The sequence below is a fragment of the Myripristis murdjan genome, chromosome 17 (genome assembly GCF_902150065.1).
Source record: "Myripristis murdjan chromosome 17, fMyrMur1.1, whole genome shotgun sequence".
NCBI lineage: Eukaryota > Metazoa > Chordata > Actinopteri > Holocentriformes > Holocentridae > Myripristis > Myripristis murdjan.
In genome coordinates this window covers 27,897,637-27,916,808 of record NC_043996.1, presented here as the reverse complement: position 1 = coordinate 27,916,808, position 19,172 = coordinate 27,897,637, and positions in this window count along the sequence as shown.

Sequence of the window (19,172 nt, the reverse complement as noted above, 5' to 3'; positions counted from 1 at the left end):
ATTCGCTATGGTTGTCTATTGTCTTTCAGTGGAATCATATCATGTTGATGAGGTGATTTTTGGGATGTTATGACACGCAATGCAGGCGTCCAAACCGATGACAGCAAGTAAATGTTGTTAAACCTACGACAAAATGAGGACTAGTAGGAATATAGTTCGAAAATGTCCATTTTTATTTTTTTTAAAGATAATTTTTATGGTATTTCTGCTTTAGAGGGGATGACCGGCATCATCCAGCCATTTTTCTTCACATGACACCTGACACTACCGTTCATATCAATGGGGTGATTGCTTGACAAGTGCATTTACATAAGTGGGTCTCACAGTGATGTACATTCATGCTGAAGAGGATCCTTATGATGATCGAAACAGTAAAAAATGATGATCTTCAACCATATTGCCCTGCTCTAATACCGTCATTGTCACCGGTCATTATTGCTATTTTAATAACCAGTGCATGAACACAGACAGCCAGATACTTATGTACATATAAATACTTATTCACATACCACTATAACCTTCCAGTTTCCTGTCCAAGTCCCGTCTGCTCTTTGCATTTCCTATGTTTGGCATGAAAATACGTGACACACACCGACAGTGGCGACAGTGACATTATGGCACATGAATACCCATACGCTCAGTTTGTTTCTTTGTTTGTTTTGTGTTGCTGGTCCCAGTTTGTTCCTCTCTCGACTTGACTGTGTTTGTTGTGCTGTCGTCTTTTTTTTTGCACACACACACACACACAAAAAACCCTCTCACTGTTGCAGCAGCACCTGTTTTCTCGCTCTGCCGGCCATCGTGGGTCACAGTCCAGATTGTTTTCCCTAACTGTGGACAAATGTGGACCGTCCCTCTTTATTCCTTATGGGCCTGTGAGTGAGAGTGAGTCAGGACAGCGTACGATGAGGGACGAATTGGGGCTCCACAAGCCACTGTGTGTGTGTGTCTCTGTGTGTGTGTGTGTGTGTGTGTGTGTGTGTGTGGGCTGCAGTATGGCCGCATGCATCTCCAAATGTTCATATAACTTATCTTGCTTGAGGGAGTCAGTTCTCCCAAGTTATTAATTACTGTGCGCGAGCCACTTCTATTTATAACGCTTTAATTCTTCTCTCACCCGAAAATTGATGGGAATATTTGGAGTGCGCACTTTGGTGAATCCTCATTTAGGCGACATAAAGACGCACAGCAATTTGTTTCTCGTTTGTGTGTGTGTTGGTGTGTGTTTGTGTGTGCACAACTGGAAGGCACCCAGTGATTGCAAACTTTGTGCCATTTCTGAACAAATCACAAGTTTTTTGTTCGGCTGTGCACTCGTAAAAGATGGAAGGACGATAAAGCTGAATAAAATTAATTAAACAACCAAAGGCAATCTTCTTTGGTGATGATGAGACGGTATCTCTTATAATCGCTGTAAGCTTTAATATTACAGCTGCCGTTAAGGTGTTACACTCCACCCACAACTGTGCTTGCAGTCACATGTTGAGTCCAAATTTCAACACGTGGTTCAGTTGATTCTGAGTCACAATCGGGTCCAAAAGAGTGTCGAGATGTGGCCGAGACAAAAGATCAAGATCAGCCACACACACTGTCTCTCTAACTTTATCATTGAGTTCTGTTCTGAAACCAAAAACCACGATTCTCCAGGTCTCAGTTCACTGTCCATGTGTGATGAACTTTTTTTTTTCTCAGGCCAGTTCTTTGCACTTGAAGTTTTTTTCTTTGTGAGATGCAAAATTACAGAAGTTATACAAATTCAAAAAAAATAAATAAATAAATAAATAAATATATATATATATATATATATATATATATATACACACACTACTCACAAAAAGTTAGGGATATTCGGCTTTCGGGTGAAATTTCAGGATGAACCTAAAATGCATTATAACCTTTACAGGTGAACTTAATGTGACCTTCTGTAAACTTTTGAATGCACATGTCCAACTGTTCAATGTTTCAGTACTTTTTGCACAAGTTGCTGTTCTCTAACAAGGAGTTTAACGGCAAAATTCACATCAGGTGTTTGATGCTCCAGCTCATCGAGGTCGTATCATTAGGGAACGGCTGCTGGAGACTGGGGTACCTCAAATGGAGTGGCCTGCACTTTCTCCAGACCTGAATCCCATAGAAAACCTATGGGATCAGCTGAGTCGCCGTGTAGAGGCTCGGAGCTCTGTACCCCAGAACCTCAATGTCCTGAGGGCCGCCCTTCAAGAAGAGTGGGATGCCATGCCTCAGCAGACAATAAGTCGACTTGTGAACAGCATGAGACGTCGTTGTCAAGCTGTAATTGATGCTCAAGGGCACATGACAAGTTATTGACACTGGCATTTTTTGTTGTGGTATATCCACCACTGTTGTTGGCTTTTGTTTCAATAAATTGTTTGAGATGAGGAAATCACCAGTGTATGCTTCTACTTAAATGCCCTACTTTCATGATATAATATCACTGTAGCGTGAACATTTTACATTTTCCATAAATTTCACCCAAAAGCCAAATATCCCTAACTTTTTGTGAGTAGTGTATATATATTTAGCCTGATAATTGACATTTCCCTTAGTTGCATATAAAGGCTCTTGCTGCTATGTTGCATAATCTTTACAGAACAGTGGCAAAAGCCCAACTCATCGTTTTGAGTTGAACTGTTTGTATCTGTTTCAATTAAAAAGCAATAACTGACATTTTGAGTCACTTCAACATTTTTAAACGGTGACACAAGCCAAACTGTTGAAGGGACAAACCGAACTTGGACAAAAATGAGCCGTTACACCCCTATAAGCCTCCAGCGTCCGGGGGTAATATGTGGATTTTGCAGTATACAACGTGCTATTCAAATGTGGCGGACTGCTCAGTTGATAAAATAAGTGAGGACATGAATTTCAAAGCGATGGGATGTTGATATTTTTGTCTCGGCGCGGCCTACAGGTGATATCTGATGCCGAAGCGCAGTCTGTTTCAAGCTCAGCCGTGGAGAATACATTCACTTCTGGTCTGATGTGGTCTGTTCCCCGTGGCCGAGGCCTGATGCTGGAGAAGTGGTTGTAATGCGATATCGATCCCATGGTGGGAGACGCCTTTATCACTGAAACACCACAAGTGATACAGAATGTAAAAAGCGGAAGGCATTTGCATGGAAATGAATGATGTTCCCCCTCTCTCTGATCTCTGTTGGGTCACACAGAGTCTACACACACACACACACACACACACACACATCTCCCCAGTCTTCCTCTTGTCCTCCCCTCCAGTCTTGCCTCCCTACCTGGGTTTTATTTTCATTACCAGGCGCAGCCAGCAGGCTCTGCTTCCATTAACAGCTAACTGCTGTGAAAACATGGAGAGAGGAGAGCTCGCTGCACATGGGACCGCTCTGCTGTTGTGCTGGACAAAAACCACATCCAGCAAAAAAAAAAAAAAAAAAAAAAAAAGAAGATATATTCCTCAGAAGTGAAGATAGGAATGCTCATTCTCTCATTGACCCCATGGATCTTTGATATAACATTGTGGGGTTTTAACAGGTTTCTCGGGGCTGCGCTGCCATTAAAGTGGCTTCACGCGTAAATGGCCGACTTTAAAGGGGCATAAAAGGGCGTGGTCCCCCCACATTCAACACAAATGCAGTGGTGGATGGCGAGGGTTAGGGCTGTCAAAAAAAAATCTGATTATGTGTAACTGAGTGGAACTAAAATGCAAAACCATGAAGCATCCAATGGCGTTCACAGATTTTTTAATTATTACAAAACAAAAAAGCTGATATTGCACCTAAACCATCAGCAGTTCAACATGTGGAGGTCGTATTGTTGTGTTTTATCTCAGACCATGTCTATATGACACCTACAAAAAGCAGATTTTACTATTTCAGCCTTTAAAGAGGAGCTATGTGGCTATGAAATGACAGTGATGCTGTTCTCTGAACCCTAACGTGCAAATTCATCACTTGTGTCAGTCATCATTTTTGAACGCCAGCACTCAGTGAGTCATTCGTGTTGATAAACAAAACTATCCCACAAACAAAGATGTATTTCCTCTTTAAATCGACGTCAAAAGAAGCGAAATGTCAGTTTCTTCATGTGGCAGCGGCGGCAGAGCGAAGCGGCCTGCCTGTGCGTCTCACTGCCGTCTCGCAGTGGAAAAGCCTCTGGCCGCACACACACACACACACACACACACACACATGCCGCCTGGCCCGGCCAACACAAACACCACAGGCCTGGACAGAAACAAGCCTGCCGGGGCCTCTTTCGTGCTCTCTTTCGCTCCGAAACTTCATGACCTTCCCTCGACTTTGTGCATGTGGATATCTGCTCCTCCGTCCTCTGACAGTTTGTATTCTCCTCGACTGTCCTGTCTTTTTCCTCACCGCTCTTCTCTCCTTTCCCCCCTTTCTCTCGTCATCCTTTTCTTTACATCTGCAGAGAGTCGGTCCACCCTCTCTCTCTCCTTAAAGCTTCACTAATTTGCACGTTGGCAGCTCCAAACGGTGATGAGAAATAGCCGCTGAAAAAATTCCCCTCCGGTGCCCAGAAATGCCGTAACGCGATGTTAGTGAGCTGTGCACGGGACGCTCGTGTTTACTGACCTGGCCGGGCCGTCGCTTTATGCCAATCGACGCCAAAGAGGCAGGAGAGGAAAAAAAAAAAAAAAAAAAGATCTGGTGTTGGTGAGTTCAGCCAACCCCTTCTCTTCATGGAGCGCTCGCTCACTTCATCTGGGCAAATATGGCCGGCGTCGGGAATGATGCATCACTGCAATTAGATTTCTTTTCGCAAAGTAATTTAATGTTTTAATTTTCAGCAATCAGATTACACTTATTGTTCTAATAAAGATCTCGTTACGCGCGTCACTTAAGCATGTTTGAGATGAGTTATGGCAAATTTAACGATTCAAAAATGAAAGCCATAAATAGTGCGCTCATAAAATCGCCCCATCTATCAGCTGCTGAACTGAAGACTGTGGAGTCACAAAAGTAGAATCAGCTGGGCCAGCTTCAGGATCCATATGTGATCACACATATGCAAAATGAAATGCACAACAGTCCACAGTGCTTTCATGCACTGTTTTAACAAGAAAGTGCAATGAAGGCTTAATGCCCAGAGAAATTTAAAAAGCAGTTAGACATCAATTCAGAGCTTTTTTGTCAAACAGTAATAGGTCTAATAATAACAATAGGAATGTAAAATATTTAGTTGTTTCGGTAAAAAGGCGCTCCAGCGGCCCACTTTTGGGGGCGTGACCCACCACTTGAGAAACCTATGAAAACACCTGAGGAAGATGCAGTGATGTAGTCAGGGAGATCATGCAGCATCATTTAGGAAGCGACAAACTCCACCAGGCCTTTAATATCAAATTGTTTTTGGAAGATGTTGATTCCCAGCAGGAGAATCTGACAAGTCTGGTGCAGGTTTGTCCCACAGCCTTCCTCCAGTCTTTTTTTTTTGTTTGTTTCTTTGTTTGTTTCTTGTTTCTTTCTTGCACAAGACATTGAGCATTTTAATTGTGCACATCCCGCTGTATAATTTCCACACTCAGACGGATGAAGGCACAGAAACTGCTGTGATTGCGGCTAACATCAAGAATCCATACGGGCTATTTATCACAGATGATACTCAGTAAGATATCAAATCAAGCCACAGGTAAAGTAAATTTCACATGATGTCAAAACACACACATTGTGAATGTTTGGGAAAGAGCGAGAGAGCTATTGAGCGCTGGGCTGATCTGGGTTTTGCAAAATCTGATGACTTTATAGAAAATGTAATTAGTAAAGTAATTGGATTACAATTTTACAGCTAAGAAACAAAGTAACTTCCCCATCATTTAATCTACAAATCTACGCCGTCTCAGCTGTTCATTAGTGCAGCCACACTGTGATTTAGGAGGATTTCTATGTAAAAATCTTCCCTTTAGGCACCTGTACGTCTCCTGCTCTCTCTCTCTTCTTTACCTGTGCTGCAAATCTCTTTTCTTGCTGTTTTCCCCGTCTTTCTCTGACCGTTCCTCCATCTCTAACTCCTCCTGCCATTCCCTCCTTTCACTGCTAACCTCCTCCTCTCATCTTCTCCCTCCTTGCCCCCACTAATCTCTCTGCAAGGGAGGCAGACGATCAGTCGGGGGGGTTTTGGGCAGGGGGGGAATGGAGGGGGAGCAGACCATCAAAAAAGTGAATTAGTGCATTGGAGCCTCTGTAATGCTCAGGAGAGGAATCTTTCTATTTGTCTGTCCGGTATGAGGTACGAGAGCACACGGGGGGATTCGCCGCAGCTGCACACCTCGAGAGCCGCCCATGAGGGACAAACCAATCAGCCAAAGCCGCGGGTAACTTCCCGTTGAGTGGAACGGACTTGGTGTGAAACGCGGCGGATCGGCAGACGAGGTGAGGCCGCACGGGGTTTCGCCTGCGGGGAGCACAAAAAGCTTTAAGGCAGGACGGGCGCCGGTTTCAGGCGGATTCGGCCTCGCAGAATCCGTCGTGTCGGGTCCAAATGAGGATGTAACCTCTGTAATTTGTATTGAATCGTATCGACTAAGACGGCAGCGGTTCTGGAAGAAAGCACCTAAAGCCAAAGCGCAGATGTTCCCGGGAGAGCGAGGTGCATCTTGTTATATCCTGAGGGAGTGCAGCTTCATGTCAAGCAACAATATGCAACTTTTCGCCTTGAGGCAGGAAGTGTATTGTTAGTCCCGCCCTCTTCCCCCTCGGTTGGTGAGGTTCCTGCCCAAACACTTGTCAGTCATCTTGATGAGCTGTCAGCGCTGAAGCAGCACGTAGCCCGAGGCCGAGGTAATTGGCTGAACTCAGCCAATCTGTAAAAACAAACAGAGTAATCCTGATTTTCCACTGCGGAAAAAAAAAACATCCAACTTAACAAGTCGATTTATCTCGTTTTGAGTCTTAAAACCTTATTTTTTCCTCAGCCAAGTGAAAACAATCAGCCAGTGGGATGAGATAATTCTACTTGTTTCCAATGTGGTTTCACTTGTTTCAGGGAACAATTATAAATATGTGGAAACAAGGAAGAATAAGGCGGATCAGCCCGCAGGGATCAAGCAAATGACACTTGATCCAAGAACATTTGGAGGCCAGTTGATTAGGGTTGGAAACGGGTGGGATTACCTCCTCTTTCCTCTGGCACATTTTCTTTCGCTTATTTAAAGAAAAACAATATTTTAAGATTTAAGATTTGAAAATGAGACGAAATGACTCGTTAACAGGTGATTTTATGAGTGCTGGGCCACTGTGACAGCAGTGTGAAGGCAAATGGGCATTCAAAAAAATAGTAATCAGGTTTTACATCTCATTTATCCATGTTATTTTAATGTGTAGAAGTTGCATATTTCAGCCTTAAATGTAAATATTATCTGTGATAGTGTGTTAATGAACTCGGCTGACTGGTTTCTAAAGATGCAAGCAGTAAATACCTCAAAATGTTTTAGGGTAATTACATGAAATCCAATGATATGAAACAGTGCTGAAATGATTAGCTGGTTGATCGATTAGTTGATTAAGAGAAAATGAAACAATTATAATATCAATAATCTGTTAATAACTTTGGTCATTTATCAGGTAAAAATGTCAAACATTTGCTGATTCCGGGAAGCAACTTGAAAGACCCCACACTGGACTCGTCATGATCATCTGTCATTATTTTTGACATTTTGTAAGCTACAGTAAATATTTAGTTGATGAAACTGTTTCTAGCTGTGGCACAACAAACAGGTGTACATTATAAAATGTGAAGTCATTACTGTGCATTAAGAGCTCGCAGTCAAAGTAAAATGGCAGAGGTGGACGTAACTAATGTAGGTAAGTTTTTTGCTTGAATATTGTACTTTACTACATTTTAAATCAGATCCATTACAGAGAACAAATGATCAATGACAGATTGTCGATCCTTTCACAATAAAAGTTCAGCCAGCAAAGAGGAGAAGAGGAACCTGCTTTCACATTGGTTCTACTTATTGACATTTTCCAAATTTTACAATAAAAGCTGCACAATGAAAAACTGCAGCGAGGACCATTTAGACTCAACTGGCAAAAAATGTTGAATAAGTGTGGAGAACAGGAACATGACTCAGTTGAGTCTACAGGGTCCTCACTTCAGTTTTAGTGTAATGGCCCTTTAAAAGCATGTAGTGTGCAGCGTGTTCTCTGGAAAAGATCCCAGCTAACACAGTTACTGTTTGGAAAAAGGAGCTCAGTCACTTTTACTGCCAGGACATTTGAAATGAGACACTTTGGACTTTTACTGCAGGAGATTTTTACTGCACTACTTCTACTTCTACTGCAGTCAGATACCAGCAGAGGAACAGTACTTCTACTGCAGTCACATACCAGCAGAGGAACAGTACTTCTACTTCTACTGCAGTCAGATACCAGCAGAGGAACAGTACTTCTACTTCTACTGCAGTCACATACCAGCAGAGGAACAGTACTTCTACTTCTACTGCAGTCACATACCAGCAGAGGAACAGTACTTCTACTGCAGTCACATACCAGCAGAGGAACAGTACTTCTACTTCTACTGCAGTCAGATACCAGCAGAGAAACAGTACTTCTACTTCTACTGCAGTCACATACCAGCAGAGGAACAGTACTTCTACTTCTTCTGCAGTCAGATACCAGCAGAAGAACAGAGCAGTCATACAGAAAGACATGCTCTTTGCCCTTTAAAATGCTCTTGCACTTGCTCCCTGCTGTGGTACATAAAGAAAAGCCCAGGCAGGTGTACAGCACAGCCACCTGTCTGTTTTCCTGGCAGCTCCTCCCCATCATGGCGGGTTCTCCTGCAGTGACAGATGGAGATCAGGTGAACTCCGTCGCCCTCTGTACAACACTCATTTGTTTGTTAATCACCTTGTTCCAAAGCAATCAATTATCCATTTTTGTCCCGCGGCAATATTACACCTCTCACTGTCGATAATAGCCTGTAATTACAGTCGACTCACCTGTCCAGTGCTCGACAGGTTTCAGTGTGCAGGGATTTTTTTTTTCTTCCAGGTACAGAGGGAACTAAGAGAGCAAGATAAACAACAGCAAATGAAACTCCCAGCATGCAAACAGCAATTAAAGAGGTTTTTTCTCACCGAATGTGCTGTCTGTGTGACCTGCTCAGTGTTGGCCTTTCATGCATTTCTCATGTCCGGGCCTCAGTGGTGCAGATTGACTGGCAGTCAGGAGAATGCACAACTTTTACTTTTCATGCTTTTAATGTGTGGTGAAGTTTTCAAGCGGTTTTGTGTGTGTGTGGTTGGTTTAGGGAGTATTTCTGTTGCTGAAGTTATGCACCTTTTTTGCGATAGGCCACAGCCGCTGTCACTGTCGTCCAGTTTTTCCTTTCCACAAAATCTTGCAGTATTATGCGAATCCATGTAGTAGTCTGTGGTCACCTCGTTTTGCCCAACCATCGAGCTTTCTACCAACTTTTGCCTTTTTCTGATTGGTCATTCCCATTGCCACGCCTCCTTTTGACCGATCGGCGTTTAAAGTTGCTCAGCACTTTCTTGGCCCATGACCAGCCTTAACACAAAGTTTTGGACAAACCCATTCATAGATTTTTGCGATATCATGCTAACAAGCAAACCGATGGGATGCGGTTTATGGAAAACATAAACCCCCATCCAACCCTTCAGATCTGAGATGGAAACCAAGTACTACCACATGTACTACTGTATTACTGCTCAATAGGAGGTATTTTAGTTAAATGCATTTAAACACATGTATGTTATTTGAAATCAGAAAATTACATGTAATTCATATCAAGATACTTTTGGGATGACTTGAATTAAATGTGCGTTTCAAAGTACATTTGTTAAAATTGTTGATTGGTGCTCTTTATTCTGCCCATAGCACAGTGATGGTATGATGTTTAGACAAGTGAACCTGCAAAAAAAAAAAAAAAAAAAAACAGGACCTGCATTAATTTCAAACAAGTAAAAGCATTATTGGCTGGTGCTGTATCTCTTCTTGATGTTACACCCACTTTGTCTGAAACACCAGCAAAATGTCATTTTGCTATTTATTATTGTTTTTTATTACTGTATTTGCTTATTTCCTTCTTTTTAAAGGTGGTGTGTGTGGGGGGGTGTCTTGTATTTATGTATATATTTATTTAGGATTTTTTTTTTTTTTTTTTTTTTTGATGGCAGATTTTCTTCTCTTGACTTGGGTACACACTGAATGTTGATATTTTTCTTTTCTTTTCTTTTTTTTTTTTACTTTGAAACCCAAGGTACCAGGTACAGTTGACCTACTGTCAACTGATACTTTTGTTCAATCTCTCTCTCTCTCTCTCTCTCTCTCTCTCTCTCTCTCTCTCTCTCTCTCTCTCTCCCTCTCTCTCTCTCTCTCTCTGTGATCTCTTATATCACCAAAGATACACTGACAAATGCTACCACAACCCCTACCATTATAGGTACTACTACAAAATTATAGTTATACTTTCTAACTGTGCCCAAGAATATTTTAAGCAGGATGTTTTGGAAGAGTTGACCTCACTGATATATATGGACACTGATCATTTGTTTAAAAAAAAAAAACTTGACGTCCCAGCTCTGCTCACAGCGCTGCCTCTCTCAGCCGACAGACACAATACAGATTCCTCACGCCGACATCTGTTGCTGCTGCACAGCTGACAGTCCCACACGAGGTGGGACAGAGACGGGACAGAGTCGCTCCGCGGCGCCACCGCGCTCCCAGAGATGGATCCCCGCGTCACGCTCCATTTGTTGGAGCAGTGTTATGACTTGGCAGCCTCTCAGGGCAGCAAGAGGCCTGCTGGCAGCGGTCTGTGAGTCCGCTGACCACAAGCCTGCCAGCGCCGGCCCAGCCGCTCAGTCACTTAGTCATTACCTTGGCATCGCTGTCGGGATGCCAACAGGCCATGAGACATATTAGGTCCCCTGAAAAGACTTGTTTACATAGATGGCTGGGAGAGAAAAAAAAAAAAAAAAACACTGCGCTCATCCAGTTCTGAGAGTTTTTTGGCGTGCAGAGCCGGTGGAGGGTGACAGTCGAAGCGGACAAATGATCCGTACTCAAACACAGGTACAGCAGAGAGGTTTTGGCGTCGAGGTCTTCCTCGGGGTGCATTTTGGACGCTGAACAACACGCTGCACTGCCTTCCTTTGTTGAAATCTAAAAAGCAGAGCAGCCTCCTGCGTGTTTGCGGTATCGATGCTAGGCAACCGCACAAATCAGCTGACAATCAGCAGCCAGTCACTCAGCTCGCTGTTTATTGTGCTTTCTTGTGTTAGCGTGACTTAGCTAAGGTGTACAGTTACAGATAATAATTAATAACAAGCCCAGTCCAGTCACTCTGCTCCGCTTGCTTGATGCGTGCCGAGGGAATGCAAATACTACGAGAAGAGGAAAGGTCACGGGTTTACCAAAACTGACAGGGTTTCTTCACACCAAATTTCAAGGCAATCTGCCCAGTGGTTTTTGAGATATGTTGCCTTGGAGAGAAGTGTTGAATAGACCGACCTGGCCGGCCTTAGGCCCTGACAAAATTCAGCACGAAAACCCTTTTTTTTTTTTTTTTTTTTTAAAGCTGCAGGAGATCCCCCATGTTTACTGCGTGCCAGGAGTGGTCTGATTGGACAGATGTGCCCCAAAAATGCAAGGCAGCTATAGAGTGGAAAGCATCAGGTGCCCAGCAATGCAAAAACAGCATGCAACGCTTCACCTGCACGACGCAGCTGGGCCTCCATGTGTTCTGCACAGCCACACCAAGCAGCAAAATGGAGGTTTGGCTGTGGGATTGCACCATAAAACGTCTCCTAAACCATCTTAATAATAATTTAGTCTTACATTCATCATGGTAAGACTGATTGAGACTAAATGACTCATTAAGACGGATCTTTTTTTTGCACTGTGCCCTATATAGCCTACAGGCAATATGCACTCATGGTTTTGCTTGCAGAGGAGCAGCGACCGGTGTGAATATGTCATCCTTAGGGACCTTTGATGAAGACAGATATACGATAACAAACCGACACAAAATAAAAATCGGAACCTTCAAACTCAGTCATAAGACAAGACATATTTCGCATTGAAAACCGCATGCAGCTGTGTTTTTCATCCACCTGATACTCCATTCCATCTGGCGTTGTCGAACACTCAGATTTCATGTGTTTTTGGCCGTTCAGACTGCAGAAAATGTCTCTGGCTCAAATCTGACACACCAAAAAAACAAAACAAAAAAAACCAAAAAAACAAATCTGAAGTGACCTGCCTGCCTAAACGTGGCCGTGCACAACCACAAAACACCAGACTCGGCTGCTAAAAAGGCCTCATGTACAGCCGGGTCTTCTGTTTGCAGGGTGTTTGATTATATTGTTGGACATCCCAGTACAATGCAAAGAAAGTGATGCACACTGTAATTCTGACTTTGTGATTACACAGGAAGTTGCAGAGTCGCAGTGTAGTGATAAAAAAGAGATCGAATATGACATGGGGAACTGAATTCGGTGAAACGGTGAAAAACATCCCTGATACTGACCAGCAGATTCGGCTCCAGAGGGGATGGCACGAGAAAGCATTAATCAAAACACTCATTCCCACGGCGTTCCCATCGCTCCTCGGCGTCTGTTTGTTTTAAAGGGAGAAGCGGAAAGTGTTGGTCTGAGTGCGCCGCTCCGCCGTCCAGGCTTCTTGATGGTTGGCTGAGTTAATGAATGTATCTTCGGATGGCAGGAGACACTTCAGATAAACCTGGCCTCGCGCCGTTCCTGTGCCATCGCACTTTGCAGGAAGTACACAGGAAGTAGCCTGGTTTATGTCCTCCTCGGCGAGCGCCCCGGCGGAGGAATGGCAACCACAAGGAGGAAGTCCTTCGCTGTATTTACATACCTGCCTGACAAATGGGGAGGAGAAGGTACCTGCGGACGAGGAGAGGGCGCAATGACTCAAACTGGCACACCAGTGGGCGTCTGCCAGTTTGAGCTGGAGGGAGCCAAGAGAGCGATGCAGGAAACAATTTGTCTCACACGGAGCTGAAAAATGGGTTATTTCCATCGTGGCTTACAACAAAATGACTAGGAAAACATGCAGTGTCTTAGCAATGCTTTTCAATTCTCTCCAGACGTGATTCCAATAGCTTTTGCAGTTGCTCTGACCTGCTGGAAGTTCTCCTTAACAGCACGACAGCAGTTCAGATAGCATCAGAAAAGCATGAGATGTACAGTGTCTCTCGAATACTTGCTGCTGGCAGACATTCTTACTGTCCGGTGTCGGAAACCATGCCAAACTGCTATTCAACGACGGATAAATCAAATGCTAAGAACTTGTAGTAAATATTGCTTGACCTAAGCTGTGTGTAAGTGTAAATTTGAGTGTTAATGTTGTGTTTGTGCCTCAGGTATCGCAGGGGAAAATGGCTCTTTTCATTCTCGAGAAGTCTGATAAAACCACTGATGCAAGGATTAACAATCTGTAATAAGACCCAAAATCCAGGGACGATCCCTTTTAAAAACCTTCCTGTTATGTTCACATTTTTGAACATCTTTTATGTTTGTGGCCAATTTGACCCCTGCAGTTTAAACTTCCACAAAATTATTATAACTAAAATTGTTATCAAAGTTTATGTGTCAAGTACTTTATGTTTCTTGGTTGACGACCTAAATAGCCCTTTAAATAAAACATAACTCCCCCCCCACCCCCACTTATACATCCAGTATTCGTATTACGCGACAATTGAAAAATATGCAAATCACCATAAAATCTCACCGATTGATCTAAAATTGGAAAGAAATTTTAATTTTTGGTGTTTTAATGGCTTTATATTATTTCTAAGTACAGATTTTTGTTATTTATAACCAATGCGTACAAGGTGTGTACAGGACATTGAAAACACATCATCATGTGAATTTCATGTTTACCCGGTAGTGCCCATTACATTAGGAACACTCATTAAATATGAAGCAAAAAAATTATGTTAATGAGGAAAAAAATGAGGAAAAATAAATCACCGTCCCGCCCACACTCTTTGATTGACAGGTGATCTCTGGGAGGTGCAGCACGCCAACACCACAGCGTTGAGCGCTTAGGAACAAAGATGGAGACAAAATAAAGACGGGAATCTCTTGTTTTTTTTTTTTTAATACCTTCCCGTGCATGATGTTCTCTTCCTTCATAGATGCCAACAGCCGTGTACATTAATATGCTTCATTTTCTGAGTTTACATTACAAGGCGGTCCGGACTGGTACTTTAACTATGCCTGCTATTAACTAGTGAATTTACTACCCTCTTGTTTCTGTGCTGGTGTTTCGTCATGGCTCTGTCTTGGTAGCTGGGGGCCAAAGTGAGACCTCAGCCATGTGAGCACTGATACTGGTGACAGGGCATGAAGCACTGGGAATACCACCATGTTTAGTGCTCATCGCTCATCGCTGTGGTGTTTCTGCACAGATCACCTGTCAGTCAAACAGTGTGGGTGGGACTGTCACGTCTTCCTCCTTTCTCCTTGGATTTTTGTGCCGATGTTTGAGGTTCTGCACGTAGAGCTTTCCTCTTTGTTGGCTATCATGGTGGCTATCATTGCTTATACCAGCTGCCCAGTTCCTTCTCGTCTTCTGTTAATTCCACGTGAACCACTGTTGCTGCTGTCAGAAATATAAAAAGGCATCACTTCCTGTGCAGCGGAGGATTTTTTCCCAGCAAAATGTGTACAAGTTAACAGCAAATGTTTTCATGAACTGGCTACAGGCTGAACCAATCTGCAGGAGCGCTGCACGATTCTTTCTTAAATTATGAATCACAATTTTTCACTCTAAGAACTGAGATCACGATTCTCTCATATGATTCTTACTTTTTCAACACAAATACTGATTGCACTCTTAGATGCTCGAGTAAAAAAAAAAAATTAGCATATTTGCATCATCGTCGGGTGTAAACCTGAAAAAGTTCCACACACTGGAATGTATTCACAAAATCACTTGTATGTGTGAATATTGAATTAACAGCGTGTTTTGCGTTCCACTGTGTGTGCAGGATTGTCCAAATTAAAGAAGGCAACACAGGAATGCAGTGTGGTGAAAATGGACAGGAGTGAGTGAATCGTTGAAATGAGATTGCATGGATTTATGAATCGAGATCTTTTTTTTTTTTTTTTACGATTAATTGTGCAGCCCTAATCTGCGGTAGGAAACAGTAAAACATTGTTTATTAATTGGAAACTTTACACATTATAACTTGCAGGCGGTTTCAGGAACCAGAGTCCTGCTGGTTAAAATGTAACTTACTAAAATATTTGAATCAATACAGACATTATTTAAAAGTGTTATATTAATTCTGTGGGTTATCGGTCTTGGCATGAGCCCGAGAGGTTTTATCCTCAACATTAGTAAACAAAATGATGTGCCCGCCCATTTAAAACTGCACAGTCTGCCTTTCAGTAGAAATGCAATAAATAATTAAAGAACTAAAAAACATGTTTTTCTAGGACTTTGTCTGACATCTTGCTTGACTTTTCACTATGTAAAACAGCACAAAGTTGTTGTTGTTGTTGTTGTTTTTACTTCTGTGTACATGTAAATGAAATGTAAAACTGTATGTGGTTGAGTTTGTAAAGAGAGCCAAAAAAAAAAAAAAAAAAAAAAGTCATTGTGAATGTTTCTGGACAGGAGCCCCGGCTAAACGTCCCGCTTTAGCACGAGGATCTTAAAAAAGTATAAATAATCTTCCGCAGCCATCATTGTGGTTCAGCAGCACTTTGTTAAACTCAGATCAGCACTAACTTCATTTCCTGCCCCGGTCATTAAATTCACACGACACCTCTGGCTGGCCTTGCAGCTCCACAGACGCGGCGAGCGACATAAATAAATGTTTTTACATGACTTAAGCAGAGAGGCTCAGACCCAAATAGACCAACAGGCCTAATTAGACCTAATTAAATTCAACCAAACATCTGTGATGGGGAGGCTCCCAGTTGATACCAATGACATATGTAGATGTTATTGATATATATACACACACACACACACACACACACACACAAGTCCAATCAGCATTTGCATGTCAAGTGTGGCTGATAAGTGCTAATTATGGGTATATAAGGGAATTTTGGTTTAGCTGTCTGCTTGATAACCCCAATAACTTTCCTGCCTTCACCGTCACAGAGTGGATACTAAAAGTTAAGTCATATCTTGTGGATTTGGTAATTTAAAGCTACATTCATTAACGCAGACATGTGACCCATGTAGAATCAAGGAAAATACAGTCACACTGATTTTGGATGTAATTTAAAGCGAGGAAAGGTAGCTTCTTTATATAGCACATTTCATTCACAGGTGAGATCTTCTGGAAGTTTTTTGCAGCGTAATCGAACGATGCTTCACCGTGTTTTGCTGTGAGCATTTCCCCGTCCCGTCCCAGATGACCTGAGGTTTCTTGAAGTGTCACGAGGTCTCAGCGGGTCCGAAATGTATTTTTGTCCTGAGCCACTAAGTGCTTTGTAAAGTAGCACAAGCATTTTACAGTTAGCAGCAGGTGTGTGTGGTTCTCATTTGGCAAACTGACCGCTAAATCATACCCATAATTCACAAATATCACATCAGATATGAACAAATGAATCTATAGCCCATCAACTGCAATTACATCCAGCTTTATTTTTGATTGTGTCGTGTTTGATTCCAACATTAGTGAGTGCAGATTTAAATTGAAATTTTTAAACTGGAAAACATCTTCCTACATGAGTCTCTTGTACAGTACTTGCAGTTTTACACTCTTGATGACCCAGTTACACAAATCATGAAGTTGCATCTTCACAGTGGAGAATAGGAAGCCCACTAATTAGCTAATTGAGTCACTTGATCAACAATAATCCCATCAACCCCACACAGATACACTGTAATGCACTTTGTTCTACAGGACAGTAAAAAGGCTATTTAAGGGTAATTCTGGGATTTTTTTTCCAGTGTCTTTGCCCTTCTTCCCTCCGTTTGGGGTCCAAATGACTGCTGAGGAGCATTGAGCTGTCTCACCTCACGCGAGATTTCAGAGCTCACCTTCTGTTAAGGTGCTGCACACATCTGCTGGAAACCTTCCCATAATGTTGTCAGACACTTACAGTCACAGTCTGATCCTGTCAGTGTCAAAACCAACCAACTTTCACTGGACGTCATTCAGCATTCCTGCTTAATTCTGGGCCAACTCCAAACCATTTTGTCCCTGTCAGTCATTTGGATCCCAGAGGAGGAAAAATAAGTCCCAGGATGACAAACACCAGAATTATCCTTCAACCTTCCTATTATGTTTGGGGTCAATTTGACCCCATTCAGTGTTTAATGTCTCTAAATAAATGATTAACATCATTTTTTTTTTTTTTTTTTTTACTTCGTATTTAATAAGTTTTCCTAATGTAATGGGTGCTACCGGGTAAACATGAAACTCACATGATGATATGTTTTCAATGTCCTGTACACACTTTGTAACGCATTGGTTATAAATAACAAAAATCTGTACTTAGAAATAATATAGAGCCATTAAAACACCAAAAATTCATATTTCTTTCCAATTTTAGGTCAATCAGTGAGATTTTATGGTGATTTGCATATTTTTCCATAGTGGCATAATAGGAATACTGGATGTATAAGTGGGAGTGGGGGGGTTATGTTTTATTTAAAGGGCTATTTATTTATCAACAAAGACACATAAAGTAGCTGACACATAAACTTTGGTAACAATTTTAATTATGATAATTTTGTGGAGGTTTAAAGTGCTGGGGTCAAATTGAGCCCCAAAATAAAGGATGTTAGTAAATTTGAGCATAACAGGAGGGATAAAGCTAGGGTAGCTCACTTTTTACAGCGGGTGGACTTCCATCAATAATCTGAAGTCAAGCAGCACACACCTGAGATTTAGTAACGTATCCCAGTCACTCTGAACGTGAACATGACACGACTGGACCGAGGCCGCAACGCCTCCCCGAGGTGACCGGTTGTTTGATTCGCGCCAGACGACGACGGAGTTTAACAAATGAGATTACGGCCCCAGAAGACAGGATTATTTTTCTCGGACCGTCTGTGTCAAAAAATTAAGGAGAAAAAAAGCTGCGTGCACAAGCTTGAAGTGAGAGGTTTGTTCCCAGTGTGACGGTCCAGACTATGTCCTCAGTGTACTGGGATGCTCAGCACTGACAGTAATGCATTTACTGGTAATCAAATCACTCCACATGTGAATTAAAGAAATGCGGATGAGGTCAAAGGGGAATTCTTCCTCCGCAGAGCTGGCCCACACAAGTAGCACTGCTCTCTCGCTCTCTCTCTCTCTCACACACACACACACACACACACACACACACAAACACACTTACATGAGCAAACAACACTCACAAGGGAAGCGCAGTCACAAACAGAAAATACGGTATCGCAAATGTCTAGACATGCAGATATCCACATGCACATACACAGATAGACACAGTCACAGGGTGCACAAACTGAACAATAAATATTTACACACACACACACACACACACACACTGCATCCCCATGGTATGAGGCAGCAGCAGCAGCTGGGCCGACTTGCTCCCCAGCCCACGGCGCTCTCCACATTTCTCCCATTTCCCAATCTCGGGGCGGCATTAGCGCCGAGCTGCATGTCCATCTGTTAATAATGCACTCAGCAAATGAGCGATGGCCACCACTCGACACCCAATATGCAGGAAATGCGAACAGCTGCCGTGTGCTGAAGAGGGCTTTCAGCACGCAGCCGAGCGGGAGGGGGGGGGGGGCTCCTTCCTCTCGCCCGCTCTCCCAGCCACGGGCCGGGAATATAAGGCCGTCTGTTTCCAACGACTGCACGCAGGCGGGAAGCCATGTGCACGCTCAGACACACACACACGGACACGGACATGTACAGATTAAAGCACAAACTCACCCTTTGTGTGTCGTTCCTCTGTCGTTCTCTCTCCTTTAACACACGCGAGTTATAAAGCTGCACGAGGCATTTTCACGCTTTTCGCTCTTGTTTGTGTTTCTGTCAGAGATACAAAAAACTCTAAAACTCTTTCTAAAAAAAGGATGAAATGTCATGCAACTAAGAGTATGGAGATAGAGATCTGCGGCACTCTGAAACTCGGAGTAGTTAATAGTAGTAGTGACTAAAAAGGCTTTATTAAAATATGACTAGATCAACATGTTTTAGCCCATAAAGGCTGTGAGAGTGAT